Source organism: Mustela lutreola, chromosome 13, assembly GCF_030435805.1.
Source record: "Mustela lutreola isolate mMusLut2 chromosome 13, mMusLut2.pri, whole genome shotgun sequence".
NCBI lineage: Eukaryota > Metazoa > Chordata > Mammalia > Carnivora > Mustelidae > Mustela > Mustela lutreola.
This window is the reverse complement of record NC_081302.1, coordinates 88,019,631-88,037,446: the sequence shown is the minus strand read 5'-3', so window position 1 is coordinate 88,037,446 and position 17,816 is coordinate 88,019,631.

Here is a 17,816-nt window from a genome sequence, read left to right as displayed (position 1 = left end):
TACTTCATTCTAGTTGTTTCTGTTAACCTTTGTTTTAGCCCTAATTCCTAATTATCTCTTTATTCATTAGCTTCTAGACATGTTTCTCTACCTCTGTGCTCTGCCTTTTTCTGGTCTTCTGTTCTTCATTCTTGATTCCTGGTATTTCCATACCCACATTTCATCATCATGCATCAGTGCTTTGACATTTTCTCATTCTCCAAAATATGCAGAATCTAAAGACCTCATCTCAGTGAAGTTGGCCCTCCATTCCTATTTCTGCTTCTCTCCAGAAGGAAGCCTGCAGTGCACATGGCTGTGTGCCTGTCTGACCCTGCCCCTGAGTATGTCTGCACTTACATCTGCTCCCCATCCCCTCCCCACCTCGGCAGCTGTGTACACATGGCTTTCAGAGTCCAATTCAAGCCCCGTTGCATTTCCAGACTCTCCTGTACTTTGCTTCATATTATCTGTTCTCCATTCTAAGCCCCCTCATCCCCATAACTTTCACTGTATATGTGTCATTCTTCTTCTGGCCATGCGACCCTGCCTTCGTGTCATTATGCCCCCAGATCATGAGTCCCCTCAACAGTAACTATGTCTGGTATATCATGTTTTGTTTTGTTTTGTTTTGTTTTGTCAATATCTGCATAGTACTGGTACACAGGTATTAAGTTCTGTGGAATTGAATGAGATGTAGGAACTTGATAATGTGACAAAACAATGTCTGTAATACGTTTTATTTTTTATGCTTTTAAAGAGTCTCAGGTCATCAGTCAGTGAAGGAATTCGGGCAGTAGATGAACTAATGTGTAAACAACAGGACATAAGGAAGAAAAAGGTACCCTCCAGTAGATTTCTTATGCTGCATGCCAGTTGAAGCCCTCTCCTCTTGTCTCCACGAACTTGTCAGCACTATTCAGCTTTTTTTCAAAGCTCTCACGCATGTGCATTTTATGCATTACGTCACGTTATCTACCTGAAATAATAAGACAGAATTTCAGAGGTACCCACACAATCTCAAGATCACCCACTTTTTCCAGAACAAGAAACCGTGATAACTGTTGTCGGTGCAGCGCTTGACAGTTAACGACTGTATAAATTGTCAGCGGCCCTGTAAAGAAAATAGGCCTATATTAGAGACTAGGGGAGAAGTGGGCTTTCCAAAGCAAACTCAGGATTCTGCCGTAGGTTTGTTGTTATTTTCTGATCCTGTGTTCTTTATGTTCTGGTGTTAACTTTAATTTTTTCGATTCCCAGTAGTTAGCATGTGATGTTGGCTTAGTTTCAGGTGTGTGAGACAGGCAACGGCTCTGTACATCTGAGGGCTCACCCCGGGAGTGTGCCCCTTAGTGCCATCTCCAGTTTCAAGTGTCCCCGATGTCATTCATGATCATAACGATGTAGGGGCACAGCGGGCATTGGGAGTCTGGGCTTCTGACTCTCGCCTGCTGCTCTGTACAATGTTTTCTATGTGTATTATTAGCATATTTGTTAAAATCTCAGTGGGGAGAAAGCCTGTTTGAGGGACCTTCTGTTTAATTCACCTCTGGATCTCCTCACAGCTTTTGTCCAAAGAATGCTTGTCATGCGCTTCCAGACAAAACAGTAAGCTTTATGAGAGCAGGGTGTATTTCTTGCTTTATTTTCTCGTGTCCCCCCTCCTCCCCCACCCCCCGTCGGAATGAATGTCGAGCTCCCAGGGGTGTTCAGTAACTATTTATTGAATGGATGACTTTGTATTTTTTTGTTCTTTAAGGATGAGAGTTTTCATAATGTCCCTCAACCTCTTTGATAATATTTGTAGTGTAAAAGGTCTTTAATGATTTGGTGCTTGGCCATATAGGTATATGCACATGTAAACTGAAAGGGTCAGTACGATCGGAAGCCAAAGTTAAAACATGAATAAAGGGCCATAAGAAAACAAATGGAGGGTCGCCTGGGGGCTCAGTTGGTTAAACGTCTGACTCTTGATTTTGGCTCAGGTCATGATCTCAGGGTCATGGGATTGAGCCCCACATTGAGCTCTATGCTCAGCAGGATGTCTACTCGAGATTCTCTCTCTCCCTCTGCACCTCCCCTGCACGCGCACATGCAGTCTCTCTCTCTCTCAAATAAACAAATCTTTTTTAAAAAATAGGAAAGAAATGCCCATAGAAAGATTCAGGATGGGGAAAAGAAGAAATAAGAGTATAGAATATGAGAAAGCAAAGTCTAGGGTTTTTTTTTTCTCTATAAACTTGCAATAGAATATGGAAGTATGCTTATTCTAGAACTAAGATTTGCATTCTTGAGAATTCTGTGTTTCATAGAAATATTCAAAATATAGCATGCCCTATATATTTGAAGTTAACTTTTGGTCTTATATTTTCCTGCATTTAGCATGGGAAATAAAGATGATTAAGAGTAAAGATGGTGACGTTTTTTGTTTGCTTAATTTTTATTTTTATATATGTGTGTTGAGGCTTATACAAGTTATTTGATCAGTTGAAAAGATTGAAAAAATCTTAAATTCACAAAGTTCTAAAGAAACCTCTGCACTAGAAGCAAGCAGGTAAGCATTTTTTTTTTTTTACAAAGTAGCACATAAATCAATACTTCACATCCAGTCTAATTAGGCGGGGACGGCTTAGTTAGAATTCTTTTCTAAACAAGAAGAAAGGGGCGCCTGGGTGGCTCAGTGTGTTGAGCCTCTGCCTTCGGCTCAGGTCATGATCCCAGGGTCCTGGGATCGAGCCCCGCATTGGGCTCTCTGCTCGTCGGGGAGCCTGCTTCCTCCTCTCTCTCTGCCTGCCTCTCTGACTGCCTCTCTGCCTGCTTGTCATCTCTCTCTGTCAAGTAAATAAATAAAATTAAAAATAAAATAAAATAAAATAAAATAAAATAAAATAAAAATAAACAAGAAGAAAATCCAGGTTTGTGGCTAGAATGTAGCTCCAGGAGAGCGGAGAGCATGAAATGGTGAAATCTATAACACGTTCCTATAAACCCTTTGGTTATAGACCACAGTTCCAACACGTCATTATGCTTGCAGTTGAAAAGTATATTTCGAACCACCTTCCCTGAGGACTAGCAAAGTCCTGTTGATCTTTAAGGCATACCTACCATTCATATTGGTTTTTCTCCATCTCATTTTTTTTCCTAGACATGCCCAGAGTATTACCATTGATGTATTTTGCACCAGCATTATATTATTATGAAACAGTATAGGGCACATCCAGTTGAAATTTACAAACAGGAAAGAAAAAGCTTATGAAATAGGAAAAAGATGATGGCTCTCTTTGTTATACTGTGATTGTCTTGTTCCCTTCCTGGTGTGAATTTTCAATCAGCCAGGGTAGATGAGTGACTCAGAAAATGAGTAGTTAGGTCCTGTCAGCACCGTGAGACACACAGTGGTGCAGTGGGAGTAGCCAGGACTGGTTCTGCACATACCAGCTGGGCTACCTGCGTCAAGGTCGCCTGGTGCCCTGCGTGCTCTGTTGTGTGAGGCTAACAGTCCCTCCCCCTGCAGGCGGATTTAGGTTTCTAAATTTTAGGAATTAAGGTTTTAGATTTGGAAGGAACTTGAGAGACCATATGCTCCACATGTCTCATGATGGAGATTAAGAACGGACACATCCCAAAGGAAGTGATTCTCTGGTCCTAGGTCTCTGCTCCCTTTCACATCAAGGCATTCAACAAAGTGGTCAGCCTCCACTGTGCTTGTGTCTCTAGCCCGTTGCACTCGTGCTTCTGCCCCGGTTTGTCCACACTTAGCAGACAGTCTGTACGCGGCCCTTCTGCAGCCCATGTGTCTCCAGCAGCTCTGCTTTGCTGCGGCCCTTGGCAGCACCTGCAGCCCCTCCAGCCATGTCCACGTTCTGCCCCTGGGGAGCTGGCCCTCCAGTGTTCTTCCCGTCTTTGCTGTTGCTGCTGTGCCCCTGGAGAGAAACACCTCAGTGAGCTCTGTGTCTACAATCCTGTCCCTTTGCAGCACTGTCCTTGATAAACAGACATTGTGCGCTTTCTTGCTCAGAATTACCTTGGAGGACTTTTTTCTCCAGAAGAGCAGCTCTGAGCTCTGGAGTCAGGAAAGCCAGAGCAGCGTCAGTGCACGGTAAATCCATCATGCTCTGCTAGGCCCAGAAATGCTGAGATAAGGATAAATAGTAAATGCGCATGGGATCAGTCAGTAGAGGTTGGGATTAGGCTTCTGCATTGGTCATGCCGAGCGCCTGCCTTCCCTCCACACCAGTTCTGATGCTCTGGGACGGGGCACACCGTGGCAGGTCTCCAGACATTTTTGGGTTTCCTTACAGTGTGTTTCCTCACTACCTGACTGCCCATCCTCAGATGTGGGATGCCTCATAGAGCCCAGCAGAGGCTTTGGGGCCTTTGTTGTGTTTTTTTTTTCTTTCACTGTTCAGCTTCCTTTTGAACAGGGTTGACACTTTCTAATGTGGGGGGCAAGAGGGAAGTGTATCCAGTCCACTTGATGGCAGATGCACTGTGAGTGATTTCTCACCAGCTCCCGGAGCACCGAGCTTGCTCTTTCTGCCGTTGGGTAAATGTAAACTTGCAGTCTACTGCTCTGAGCGATTTCCCAGGTTGCTGCTAGGCGGTCAGTTTTAGCTGATTGAGGAGACAGCAGCAGTTGGTACTGGGGAGGTACTTGGGAGGGAGAATGAGGCAGGCAGAGAAGAGGGGGGTTCACGTATGAACGGTAGGACAGGGCAAGAGAGAGGAGGGGTTTAGAGAATGGGAGAAGAAGGGCACGAATGGGAGAGCCCGAGGAACGTGGTGGAAACATGCAGTTGTACCCACACTGACCTAAAATAGCTCCATCTCCTTGCCTGGGCCCTGTGGCCCGGGCCAGGCTGTGTTGGTGGCTTTTATGACCTCCCCGCTCCTCACCCCTTGCACCTGGGGCCTGCTGCACAGACAGTTTGTCCTGAAAATTGATGGGGTGCAGGTTCAGGTGCCTGAGCGCAGTAAGGCATGGGGGGCGGTGGGGGTGGCAGGTTTTAACTTTGGGAATTACACTTCTCTAATTGTCTCTACTAGCCCTCTCTGGACTAGAGAGATTTTGGAGAGAATTGCCACAGAATTTAACCAGTTACAGTTTCATGCTGTTCAGAGCAAAGGCATGCCTCTTCTGAACAAAGTAAGACCAGTAAGTGTTGGTTTCGATTTTCAATTTGCTGTTTGCGAATTTCCTGGAAGATTTTGGTTTGACCTAGCATTGCCCCTGATAATTGCTACTTTACAGGATTTTGAAGCTAGCTTTGAATTTTTTTTTTTCAGTATCTCCTGCTTGGGACCCTTCTTCCATTATGTCACACTAGATAGATTTTGTGTAAAGACACAAGCGTAGTCTCCAAACTATGCAAGTAAAATTAATTCTGAATTTCATGTAACTTGAAACATCATATGATGTAGTCAGAGTTCATTTATCCAAAGCCCTTGACTGGGTTTAAATGCACGTTTGTCAGATTTACTCCGTAGCTTAAGAGGCAAATAACTTTTTGTCGTTCCGTAATTGTCTAAACTTCACTTTGATGAAGCCGACTTACTTTCAAAGAAATCATACGGAGGGGACGCCTCAGTGGCTCGGTCAGTTAAGCCACTGTCTCTGGCTTAGGTCATGATCCCAGGGTCCTGGGATCGAGTCCCACCTTGGGCTCCTTGCTTGGCAGGAAGCCTGCTTCTCTTTCTGCCTATGCCTCCTTATGTGCTTGTGCTCTCTCTCGACAAATAAATAAATAAAAACCTTTAAAAAAGAAAGAAAGAAAGAAAGCAATCATGGGGAGAAGAGATTCATTGTTATTCTCTGGGAAATGTTGGGATTTTAATCTTACATATATTCTGGTAGAATTAGAGGCTCGATTTATATATATAACACATATGTATATAAATTATACACATATATTTGAGCTTTTAGAAACTGTTGTGCCTGGACCTTCTTTCCTGGTCTCTCTGTTCTTGCAGCGTATAGCCCACAATATGGCCATGCTGCAGCAGTCCCTGGGAGGCCTGTTGCTAGAAGGGCTTCAGACTTCCAATGTGGACATCATACGGCACTGCCTCCGGACTTAAGCTACATTTGACAAGACACGGGATGCAGAGGCGTTAGTTGGTCAAGTACTGGTGAAACCGTACATGGATGAGGTTTGTGCCCCCATGCACCTCATTCCACAAACACAGAGCATCTAATCTGGCTTCGTTTCTTGACTGGGTACGAGAGAGCTCAGGGCTCTTCCTTGAAGATGCTCTTAGTTCCTGCTCTTCTGGATGTAAGAAAAGGTTGGTCCCGCTTGGAGCCCATCAGCATGGCAGGAATCAGGCATGCGCTCTTTTCTCTTCCAGTGATGCCATAACTCAGGGATCATCTTAATTTAGTAGGGGTGAGGGACTTGCCTAGGAAGAAGGTACGGATCAGAACATTTTCAGGTCAATTTCCATTTCCATAAGTTATACGTTAATGAAGTTGCCGAAAAGCGTGACTCCACCAAGGCGCCCGTGCCCACTGGAGGAGCTGGAAGACAGCTCTGTGCACAGGGAAAGTCTGTGAGGGGAGGCGTCTTCGCAGAATTGATGTGGCTTAAGTCTTGAAGACCATGGGGGAGTTTGCCAGGCTAGGAAGGTGGGAGGGAGGGAATATTCAAAGATAAAGGGCTTTGAAGGGCGAGTTAGCGGGGTAGTACCTTAAGTCCGGAACTTGGTTACCCAGTGTTCTTGACCTATAAGGATACAGTTAAATACAGTGAGTCAGTGTATCCTGCCTCTGAGCGGCTGGAGTATGGGCTGCACCATGTGAGACCGCCAGCAATCAGCAGCTTCCAACATAGAGAGCATTGGTTTCATCTAGTTCAGGCTGACAGAAGTCATAAAGCCAGTCTCAGCATTTGAGGGCTTTCTTCCAGTCACCTGCCAGTGCGAGTGCTCTTTCTGTCCAGTAAGTATAAAGCTACCCACCATGACTTCAGGATGAAAGGCTTCCAGTTTTAAAACGAGACAGTATCCCAATGATAGAAGTGAAATTGAAGGATTAATTTCAGTAATCTTCTCAGCTTCATTAAGACTACTAAAAGTAAATGATCTGTCAGTTCTTTGTATGTATCCTATTATAGTTCATAGCTCTCTCTGGGGGGGTGAAAAAGATCACATTATTCTTTGTCACTAAATTAAAATATTTTAGTTGTTTAATTTATGCCCTTTTCATTGAACTGAATCTAATATGCTAAATTAGGGAAGTACTTTACGTTTCCGTGTCGTTAATTGAACTGTGGCCACGTTTGTATTTTAAGTTTGTATGCTTGTCATTCACCTCCTGCAACTCAGCCTCACCAAAAAAAATAAAATACTAAAGCAAAATAAGATGTGTTTTCTTCCATCACTTTCCATCTCAGCCCTTTCCCTGTTCTGGAGATGGTAGAGGATAAGGCCAGGGTGAAGATGGTACAGAGCTGTTGTCTGCAGATACAGTATTTCACTTTTAAGCTCAGAAGGGAAGCAGATGAGTGTGTGTGATGTTTTAGCTTCAGGCCAGTCTCTGTCCCTCAGCCTCTGTGTCCCCCAGGGTTGGAGCAGTATTCCCAAATCCCGGGACCTAGATTTTCATGCCGTTGTTACTTACCTCCTGTTTAGAAAGCATACTGAGTGGGGAGGAGGAAGGACGAAGTGCATTTTTAAGGTTTACTCGATTCTTTTCTCTGTAGTGTATAGTTAATACTTCTCTTGTAGGTGCTTTAAAAACAAACAAAAACACAAACAAATAAACAAATAAATAAAAATAAAACGCTCTTCCTTCTGCTAGGTGATTGTAGAGCAGATCGTTGAGTCTCATCCGGACAGCCTGAAGATCATGTATGCTAATAAGCTCCTGGAGTTCGTTCCTCACCACTGCCGCCTTCTTCGAGAGGTCACAGGAGGAGCCATCTCAAGGTGACGTAAAATGCTGTGTATGCACCTGAGCTCAGTTTAGTGACCACTTGTCACCTCCTCATGTGCCGCTGATCCCTGGCTGTCCTGTCTGACCCGGGAACGTGGGAACGTGTGCTCTTCCCTATTTGTTACCAGTGCTGTGAGGCAGGTGTCGCTTGCCTGGGTTTACAGGGAAGGGAATGAAGAGTGGGGACGAATCTCAACGGTGACATTTGTGTGACTCCAGAGCCTCTGCTTTTCTCTTGTCTATACTTTCTCCTTAACCAGGTTCAAAATCAGAATTGGTTTCCTTCCATTATTGTGATATCATCATCGGTCTAGAAATACCAATTTATTTTAATTCAACACGTTTTATACTGATGGCAATTAAAGTCATGTTCGGTTTTCCCTCCCTCTCTTATTTCATTTCCATGGCTTTCCAGTTCTGTTTCATGAATATCCCATTACCTTCCACCATCTCCGTCATCCCAGTCCAGACCTTTGTCGCCTTTTGTTCGAGGGTAGCGGGCTCTCCCCACCTGGTCTCCCAGCTCCACCTGTCCCTCTTCATTGCAGCCCTCAGCTGTCCCACCTGCCCAGAGCTCTGCAGCCTTCCTGAGTCGCTCGTGGCTTCTCATCACCCACAGAGGAGCATCCAGACTTCCTGCGCAACCTGTGACCCTTGGTGCTTGAGTCCTAGTGGTTCTCCGCTGTAGAACTTTTTACTGTGGAACTTTCCCCCATACCACTATGGTTCCTGGCCAGACAGGAGCGCTTGACCTTCCCTAACACACCTGGTACAGAAGATCCCTGACTTCACCTTGGTTCAGTTTATGGTTTTTTGATTTTTTATAATAGTGCAGAAGTGATATGCATTTAGTTTGAAACTTTTCACAGGCTGGCGATCTACAGTAGGGTCCTCTTTTGTAATGCTGGGCAGGGGCAGCGAGCACAGCCCCCAGGAAAACCACGTGATCACGAGGGTCAGCAACCAACACACTTGAACCGTCCTGTTCTGGCTTTCAGTGCACTGTTCAGTAAGTTACATGAGATACCAGACATTTTATTGTGAAATAGGCTTTGTGTTAGAGGATTTTGCCCAATTGTGCAATACTGTAAATTTCTCAACACATTTAAGTTAGGCGAGGCTAAGCTCTGATGTTCAGTCGCTTAGGTGTTTTCCATGCATTTTCAACTAAAGAGATTTCCAGCTGAACAATGGGTTTATTAGAAGCCGAGGCCGTCATAAGCTGAGGAACATCTGTCTATACTGTGCGCCTCTGTGTTTTCCTTCATTGCTTCCTGTCTCATATCCCTTTGTCTTTCTGTTGATCTGTCACTCCACATGAAGCTCCAGTGAAATACAACTTCTTTTTTTTTAAGGTTATTTATTTATTTACTTATTAGAGAAAGCATAAGCAGAGGGGGAGGCAAAGAGTGAAGCAGGCTCTCCCTGAGCAGGGAGCCCAATGTGGGACTCGATCCCAGGACCCTGAGATCATGAACTGAGCCACCCAAGCGTCCCCAGGCTATGGTTATTTCAAGAAAAAGTCCTATTTGTGAATTATTCATCTAGTGAAGATGAATTAAAATCAGAAAGTCAACTTTGCCACCTTTAAAAACCCAGGAACAAAAAAAATTCCACGACCAGGTATAACCCTATCCACAATAAATCACTTTCAATCCATTCCTGAAAACTAATACAGAGTAGGAAGAAAGCATTACAGAAAAATTTTGTTTTCATTAATCAAGCTGGAAAATAACGGGCCTTACACGAATGCCCTTTAGGAAGACAGTTCTTATAGTTTTATGTTGATGGAAACTAACATTACATTCGAAATGCATGTTAAAACCATGACTGTAGACTAACTACCACTTTCAGTCATCAGAAGATGAAAAATGGTCAAGAGTCACCCAAACTGAATCCTGGTTCCTCCTGGAAAATGTGTTCCTAAATATTTTCCCCTTGAACTACTGTGCTCTTTCTGTATCTTACACAGCAGACACTGCGATGCACAAACACATCCAGAAGGCCTTTGAGGGCTGACAGCCTGCTGGAACAATGAGGAATTCACCCGGGTTTCTGCCTTTCTGCCGGGCCCAGAAAGTTCTGTGTAACTCAGGTGACGTGTCATGAGAATACAAGTATGCCTCACACCGTATGTATCACCTCCTCAGGGTAGACACCAAAATCCATGTTCGTATATGAAAATCCGAGATGTGTACAGAAATCAAGAGTGATTCTGTCATCTTGAAAGAAAAACACACTGTTGCGCTGCCACATGCCTCGTTTCTCCTCGAGTGACTGCAGGAAGTAGGGATTGCAGTCAGAAGTCTCAGAAAGAAAAATTAGAGTAAGGGTAACACCTGAAGTTTACTCCTGAAAATACTTGGAGAACGACTGTGACCAATAAACCAGGGCTTAGTTCATGAGACTATGTCAATGAGCTTATACCATCCCATGTCCTGGTCAAACCCTCATGTCTGGGAGATGGAGGGACGTCTTCATCTTCCAGAGCTACTATTAGGGAAAAAAGTGGAGACAATACTGACTGACTCCCTCCTTCAGCAGGAGAGCCAAAAACACCTTGCCCCTCCATAATCCCAAATGAAAATAAACATCTCGGGGCGCCTGGGTGGGTTAAGCTTCTGCCTTTGGCTGGGATCGAGCCCCACGTCAGGCTCTTTGCTCAGCGGGGAGCCCACTTCCCTCCTTCTCTCTCTGCCTGCCTCTCTGCCTACTTGTGATCTCTGTCTGTCAAATAAATAAAATAAATAAAATCTTTAAAAAAGAAAAGAAACATCTCATTTTACTAGTGTGCAGCAGTGACTATGCAGGAGAAATTATTATTATATTATTATTAGATGATATTATTATTATTATTATTATTGTACTATATTGTTAACCTTTTGAATTCGGACATCAAAAACTTTTAATAAAATATGAAGGCCTTTTTTTTTAAGATTTTATTTATTTGAAAGACAGAGATCACAAGTAGGCAGAGAGGCGGGCAGAGAGAGAGGAAGGGAAGCAGGCTACCTGATGAGCAGAAAGCCTGATGTGGGGCTTGATCCCTGGACCCTGAGATCATGAATTGACCGAAGGCAGCGGCTTAACCCACTGAGCCACCCAGGTGCCCCTTTTAAGCTATTTTTTAAAACTACAGTCATTCTTTTTTTTAAAATATTTTATTTATTTATTTATTTGACAGAGAGAGATCACAAGTAGTCGGAGGGCAGGCAGAGAGAGAGAGAGAGAGAGAGAGAGAGATAAGCAGACTCTCTGCTGAGCAAAGAGCCTGATGCAGGATTTGATCCCAGGACCCTGAGATCATGACCTGAGCTGAAGGCAGTGGCTTAATCCACTGAGCCACCTAGGCGCCCCTAAGCTATTTTTAAAATTCCTGTTCCAATAACACTTGGATTGCCATATAAAGTTAACCACATCATCTTTTTTAGGTAAGTAATTGTACTTTTTATGTGCATAGTTATTTTGGTCCATGAGTTCAGCTCCTCTTAGGATCATCAAATCTCTGTAAAGTCTGGGTATGCTAGGATTTTCTAAGCAACAATAAAATATATTGAAACCTGGTAGCTTAATTATAATAATGTTTTCTTTCTCAATCATTCACAATAGCATTACATTCTGAGTAGCTTCCTTCTATTTTGCAGATATAGTGTTTGGAAAAACTTGAATTGTGATATCACTGTGATAATGTGAATTAGTCAGGATTTTTCAGAGAATCGGGAAGAGAAAAAAAAAAGGAAGATATTCTCCAGGGCCAACTCTAGAAGTGACTATTAAAACATCTGACCAAATTCAATTGAACAAAACTCAGAAATGCCATCTCCAGTGAAATACAAAGAAGAGTATGTATAGTTCTGGGCACACACATCTCATTTGACCCAATGATGTACATCAATGAAATACTGAAGGCCAATCACCACTCCATGGGAGAATTTAAAAATAAATTTACTAATGAGGCCAAGAATTCAGAATCACAAATACTTCAGATCTAATAATAACTGCCTTCACTTGATGTTATTCTATAAGAGAAATCCTATGATCAAGTCTTAATTTTAAATTCTTACAATTTTAAATTCTTAAATCGTTATGAAGAAGCATCATTTGGAGGGAGCAGTTTTCATAATTTATCATCCATCAGCCTTTTTTTTAAGACTTGATTTATTTATTGGACACACAGAGAGAGAGAGAGAGAGAGAGATTATAAGTAAGCAGAGAGGCAAGCAAGCAGGGAGGGAAGCAGGCTTCCTTTTGAGCAGAGCCTGATGTGGGGCTGGATCCCAGGACCCAGAGACCATGACTTGAGATGAAGGCAGAGGCTTATCCCACCACCCACGTGATGAGAGAGCCCCTCAGGTGCCCCTCATCCATCAGTCTTAATTGTTTGGAGGAAAATGTGTGGATGAATAATGCCTTAGGGAGCTGATCTCTCTAAAGAATTTTCAAGTCTTTACCCCTTCAAGGTTTTTGCACAGTTCTGATAGCCTCTAAACATCCAGCTGATGTCTACAGTGACAGGACTGTTAAAAACTGTCCTCAAACCAGGAATAGAGCTTGAAACATACCAGTCAAGAGCAACTTTGAGTCTTTTAAGGAATTTATCATCATTTCTTTGTTTTTGGTTCATATCCGAAATAGTTCTATATTACACTTGAATAATTTCTCCAGAGCTGACTTTGAAGGAGGCATGCAGTTCCAGCTAGTTCCATATTTTGGCAAGAACTATAATTCTATATAAAAAAAGAACATATTTTAGAGCGCCTGGGTGGCTCAGTGGGTTAAAATCTCTGCCTTCGGCTCAGGTTATGAATCCAGGTTCCTGGGATTGAGTCCCACAGTGGGCTCTCTTCTCAGCAGGGAGCCTGCTTCCATTCCTCTCTCTCTGCCTGCCTCTCTGACTTCCTGTGATCTGTCAAGGAAATAAATAAAATTAAAAAAAAAACATATTTTATACCAGTTATTCATGTTTATTAACTAAGATATCACAATACAAATAATACAAACAGTTGCTCTTTATTAATACCTTCAACCAAGATCCAAAAAATATGTCATATTTTCTCCAAAAATTTTATATCATCTGATAGGTCAGATATATATAAAATTACATTTAAAGTTTCAAAACTATCAGCAAATATTTTCATTTAAATGCAAATTTCAAAGAAAATCTACTTTTCCAAACACGACTTTTTATCCTATTTTTTTTAATTTTGTGGACAACTGGTAAATTGTTTAGTGAGACTATAAATGTTAGATCGAAGAAATGATTGATAGATGTAGGTTCAAAATATTATGTTCCATTAAAAATGATTTAGTCTTTGATCAACATCTGTTTGGTAATATGTTGTATCCAGATATAGTAAATTAATGACATATATAAAACTATAGGGACATGACACCTTCCATTCCATTATGAGTAGAGCTTTTAAAATGCTATTTGTCACACCCTGTCATCTTGTCATTATGTAGATTATGTAGCATTTAACAAATGTATACTCTTCACTTTGAAGTCTTTTAGAAATCTAAAATATGACATTCTATGGTTTGTGTTTCCATATTCCTTTATTGCCAGTTTGAAGAAATCCACATGCTTTGATTCAAAGGTAATAAATTCCTTTTATTTGGAAAAATGATGTTTATTTTTGTTCTCTCACCCTTAGCAGGTGGTTTCATTTTAGCACACTTCAGAGTTATAATTTCATGCTTATTAAAAACATTTATTATGATCTACATAGATGAATGAAACTTTTATTTTATTAAATTATTTGCCAAAAAATCTGTAATTTTTAAAAATGTATTTCCTTTGAAGGGTTATTTTAGAGCATTCAGAGAGGATCTAGGAGTGTGGTATTATGCAATTTTTAAGTAGGTATGAAATGGTTATTTATATGCTTGTTTCTTTAAGGCTTAAGTATATTGTCCATTATATGCTATAAAATAATTTGAAAGTAAATTTAAGGTATGTTTTACATAGTTTATTTTTTGGAAAAAATTATTGAAATAACTTATGAAATTCAGTATACTCTCAACATTAATTTTTTCTGAAATTTACCAATTGTGTATTGAACCTATTATATGGCAGATATTACTTCAGACTACACTGGTAAATGAAATACTTGGCTTTGTAGAACGTTTATTTTAATGGGTGAGACAATTAAAAGCTATAAACCTTAATAAAAATTGCATAGTGCATTCAAAAATGATGAGTACAATGGGGAAAAAGAAAAATTAGATCAGGGTGAGAAAAATCAAGGTTGCTAGGCAGGGGATGGGGAGTTAAGAATTTTAATAGGAAGATCAGGGTAGTTACAATGAAGCTGACAATTGAACAAAGGTATGGAAAGGTGATGAATTTGCCCAGAACTATCAGCAATAAGGTCACTCCAGACAAAGGAATTGGCTATCTTGAAGGCCATAAGGTTGGATCGTGCCTGGCATATCTGAGGAATAGCAAGGAGGCCACTGTGAGGGACTGAAGAGTAGCAGGGAAAGAGGTCACAGAGGTTAAATGAGTGGCTAGATCATGTAAAAGCTTAGAAGTCATTGTAAAACTCTGGATTTTATATTTGGAAACTTACTGTGTGATAGAATTTCTGCTAATAACTGAGAGTTCAAATGTCCATAAAATTTCAAGGATTCTTTTTCTTGTAAGACAGAATAAATAAAAAGAGTTCATTTTTTCACGTGGTGTAACAAATGCTCGGAGATCCAAGTGTAGGAAGCTATGGGAGCACAGAAGAAGGCACTAAAATCACACCAATATATTTGATGACTGTGACTATATATAAATTTGTATTTTCTAGATTTTCTTATAGTCATGAAATCACACAGTATATACTATTCATTGCCTGGCTTTTCTTTTCTCAGCATGATTACTTTGAGAATCTCCAATTGTAAATAGTTCATTTTGATGTTGCACAGTAATCTCTTTAATGAATAGATCACAATTTGTCTTTGCTCTATTGATGGACATTGATGAACATTTCCACAGTTTTCAATTCTTAAAAATAAAGCTGCTATGAAATTCATATACAAGTCCCTGTATGAACATAGGGTTTGTTTCTCTTGGTTAATGCCTAGAAGTAAAATGGCTATTTGTGTTACTGCAACATATTTTGCATTTAAAAAAATTTTCAAACTATTTTCCAAATTGGTGGTATCATGATATATGCCAACAACAGTTAGGATTTTTTGTTGCTTCTCAATCTAGCTCAGACGAAGTAAATTAGCCTTTATAATTTTAGCCATTCTAATAGATATGTAAGCATTTCTCATTATGATTTTAATTTGTATTTCTTTAATGTTTAAATGTTGAGAAATTTGTCATGTGCTTATAAGCCATCCATATCCTTTTGGTGACATGTCTCTTCAATAATTTTCTTCACATGTAAAATTGGATACTCTGTTTGGTTATTAGTAAGGTTTTTCATTTTTATTCATTTTTTAATAATCAGAGGAGATATCCATTATCAGATATGTAATTTGCAAATCTCTTCTCCATCTTTACGATTTCTCAATGGAGCTTTCATAGCTGTGTCTTTCAAGAAATATGCTACTTCTTTCCTGGTACACGGAGGTATGACTAGAACATTATCAATGTTGACCTTTGCAAAGAAAATCATGGCTTAAGATATATGTAGTCTGCGGTTGTTGGGATTGTTCTGTAATATCAAGCATATCTAGTTAGTTGATAATTTTGTTCAAGTCTTACATATCTTACCAATTTGATGACGATTTGTCTATATAATCTTAAAATAAAGGTGTTGAAACTTTTTTCCGTTTCTCTTCTAAGGTAGAAGTTATGATTTTTGTTTTAGTTTTTCCCTATATATCCCCAAATCTGTTATTAAGTATTAAAAGTCAAGAATTATTATACTCCCTGATAAATTCATCCTTTTAGTCTTCTGTAATTTTGACTTGATCATTATGTCTGATAATGAAATTTGCTTTAAAATCACTTTTTATTATCTTGACATAACCACCAAATTTATAGTGTGATTAGTGTTAATATAGCATAGTTTTTCTTTTACTTTATAAAGCACTTCTATATTTAATCCTGAAAAAAAAAAAACAGATTTTTAGCTCTGGAAGCATCTTTCTAAATTATCTTTTTTTTTTTAAATGAAGCAGTAGCAATTTTTGTTAAGGGACCTAAACTGAAAGTAGGTTTATTTATTTATTTATTTAGTAAAAGATTTTATTTTGTTTATTGACAGCGAGAGAGAGAGAGAGAGAGGAAGCGCACAAGCGGGAGGAATCACGTGCAAAGGGAGAGGAAGAAGCAAGCTCCTTGGGGTGCAAGTAGTCCCATACAGGGCTGGATCCCTGTACACTGGAATCATGACCTCAGCCAAAGGCAAACATCTGCTTAAACTGAGTCATCCAGGCACCCCTAGAAAATTTAAAAAAAAAAGACCTTTTAAAAACATTTTGTTTGTTTCTTTTTTTTTTTAATATTTTATTTATTTGACAGACAGAGAGACAGGAAGAGGAACTATAAGCAGGGCAGAGGGAAAAGGAGAAGCAGGTTTCCCACTGAGCAGAGAGCCTGATGTGGGGCTCCATCCCAGGACCCTGGGATCATGACCTGAAAAGAAGGGACACTTATGGAGGAAGCCACCCAGACACCTCTTTTCTTTGTTTTTAATATATGGCAACTGATGCTTCCCAGCCACGAGGAGCATATTACCCATTGATTAAATCTTTGATAACAACCTATTTAAAGAGGTGTGTAAATATATACTTACTCAGATTTATACACTTTGTGTTTTCTTCATAGTTTGGGGCTTGACCCCATGGTCACAACACTGCTTCCAGTCTTTGCCTTCCCATCTTTTGATACCAGGTATTTGGTCAGCAAAGCAAATTAGCATCAAAATTAATAAGCCCTTGGCACCATATCTCTGGAGCAGGGGTTGCTCTTAGCCAAGGCCCAGAGCAGTTAACCTCCCCTCGCTAGTGCTATAGCCCCAAGGACTAGGTCCCTGCCACCAGAACTCAGTCTTACATGTTATGCTAAGCAGACAAAACCAAAACAGGAAAGCTCCGACAGCTTTCACTGGCATGCCTCATCTCCCACTCCCTCGATGTCCAGGCAGTACCAGATGCCAGGGAGGGGTCTTGGTCCAACAGATGGGAGGGAAGGAAGTAGCCACGAGCAAGTACCTGCCTCTCTGTGCCTTTCTTTCATGAGCAGGTTGTAAGGAGGAGGAAGAGGAAGGGGAAGAGAGGTGAACTTCAAGGGGTGAAGGCCTCAGGTAGGTAGCTGGCTCCTGCCAGTAGGAATGGGACAAAGGAGAAGGCAGTGAGTCTTGCAGGGAGGTTGGGGGGTAAGAGTTACAGCTTATGACGGAATCTGGACAGGAGTAATAGGGATACTAGTCATTTGAGTCCACCATTGGCAAGCTGGACTGGGTGTCAGGGCAGATAGGCCTCCCTGGGCAACGGCACATGAAAGAAGGTGGAATTCTTCTCTGAGGAGCAGGTGGAGCTTTGGGTGTTGGGAAAGCATAGACAGTATTGTTCCAGGGCCAAGGAAAGGTCCAGGTACTCCTGGTTGGAGGTCAAGGCCACAGTATGATCCCGGTCTTCTACCAGCAGCTTGAAGGTACCACAAACCAGCCACCCCTCATTATTGTGTATAACTCTCTGGTGCACTTATTGGCTTATCTATCAAATGACTCCTTCAGCATTTTGAAAACCACCTCCACAGGCACTCCAGGATATGGGAGGCTTCCAGAGTGAAGATTTTGCACAGGATCACCCCAAAAGACTAGAAGTCACTCTGGTGGATGTAGATCTGGTCAAACATGGCCTTAGGGACCATCCACTTCACAGGCAGTCCACTGTTGGTTGTCTTTTTATAGTAACTGATGTGGTGATATCTCTGGCAAGGCTGAAGTCTGAGCTC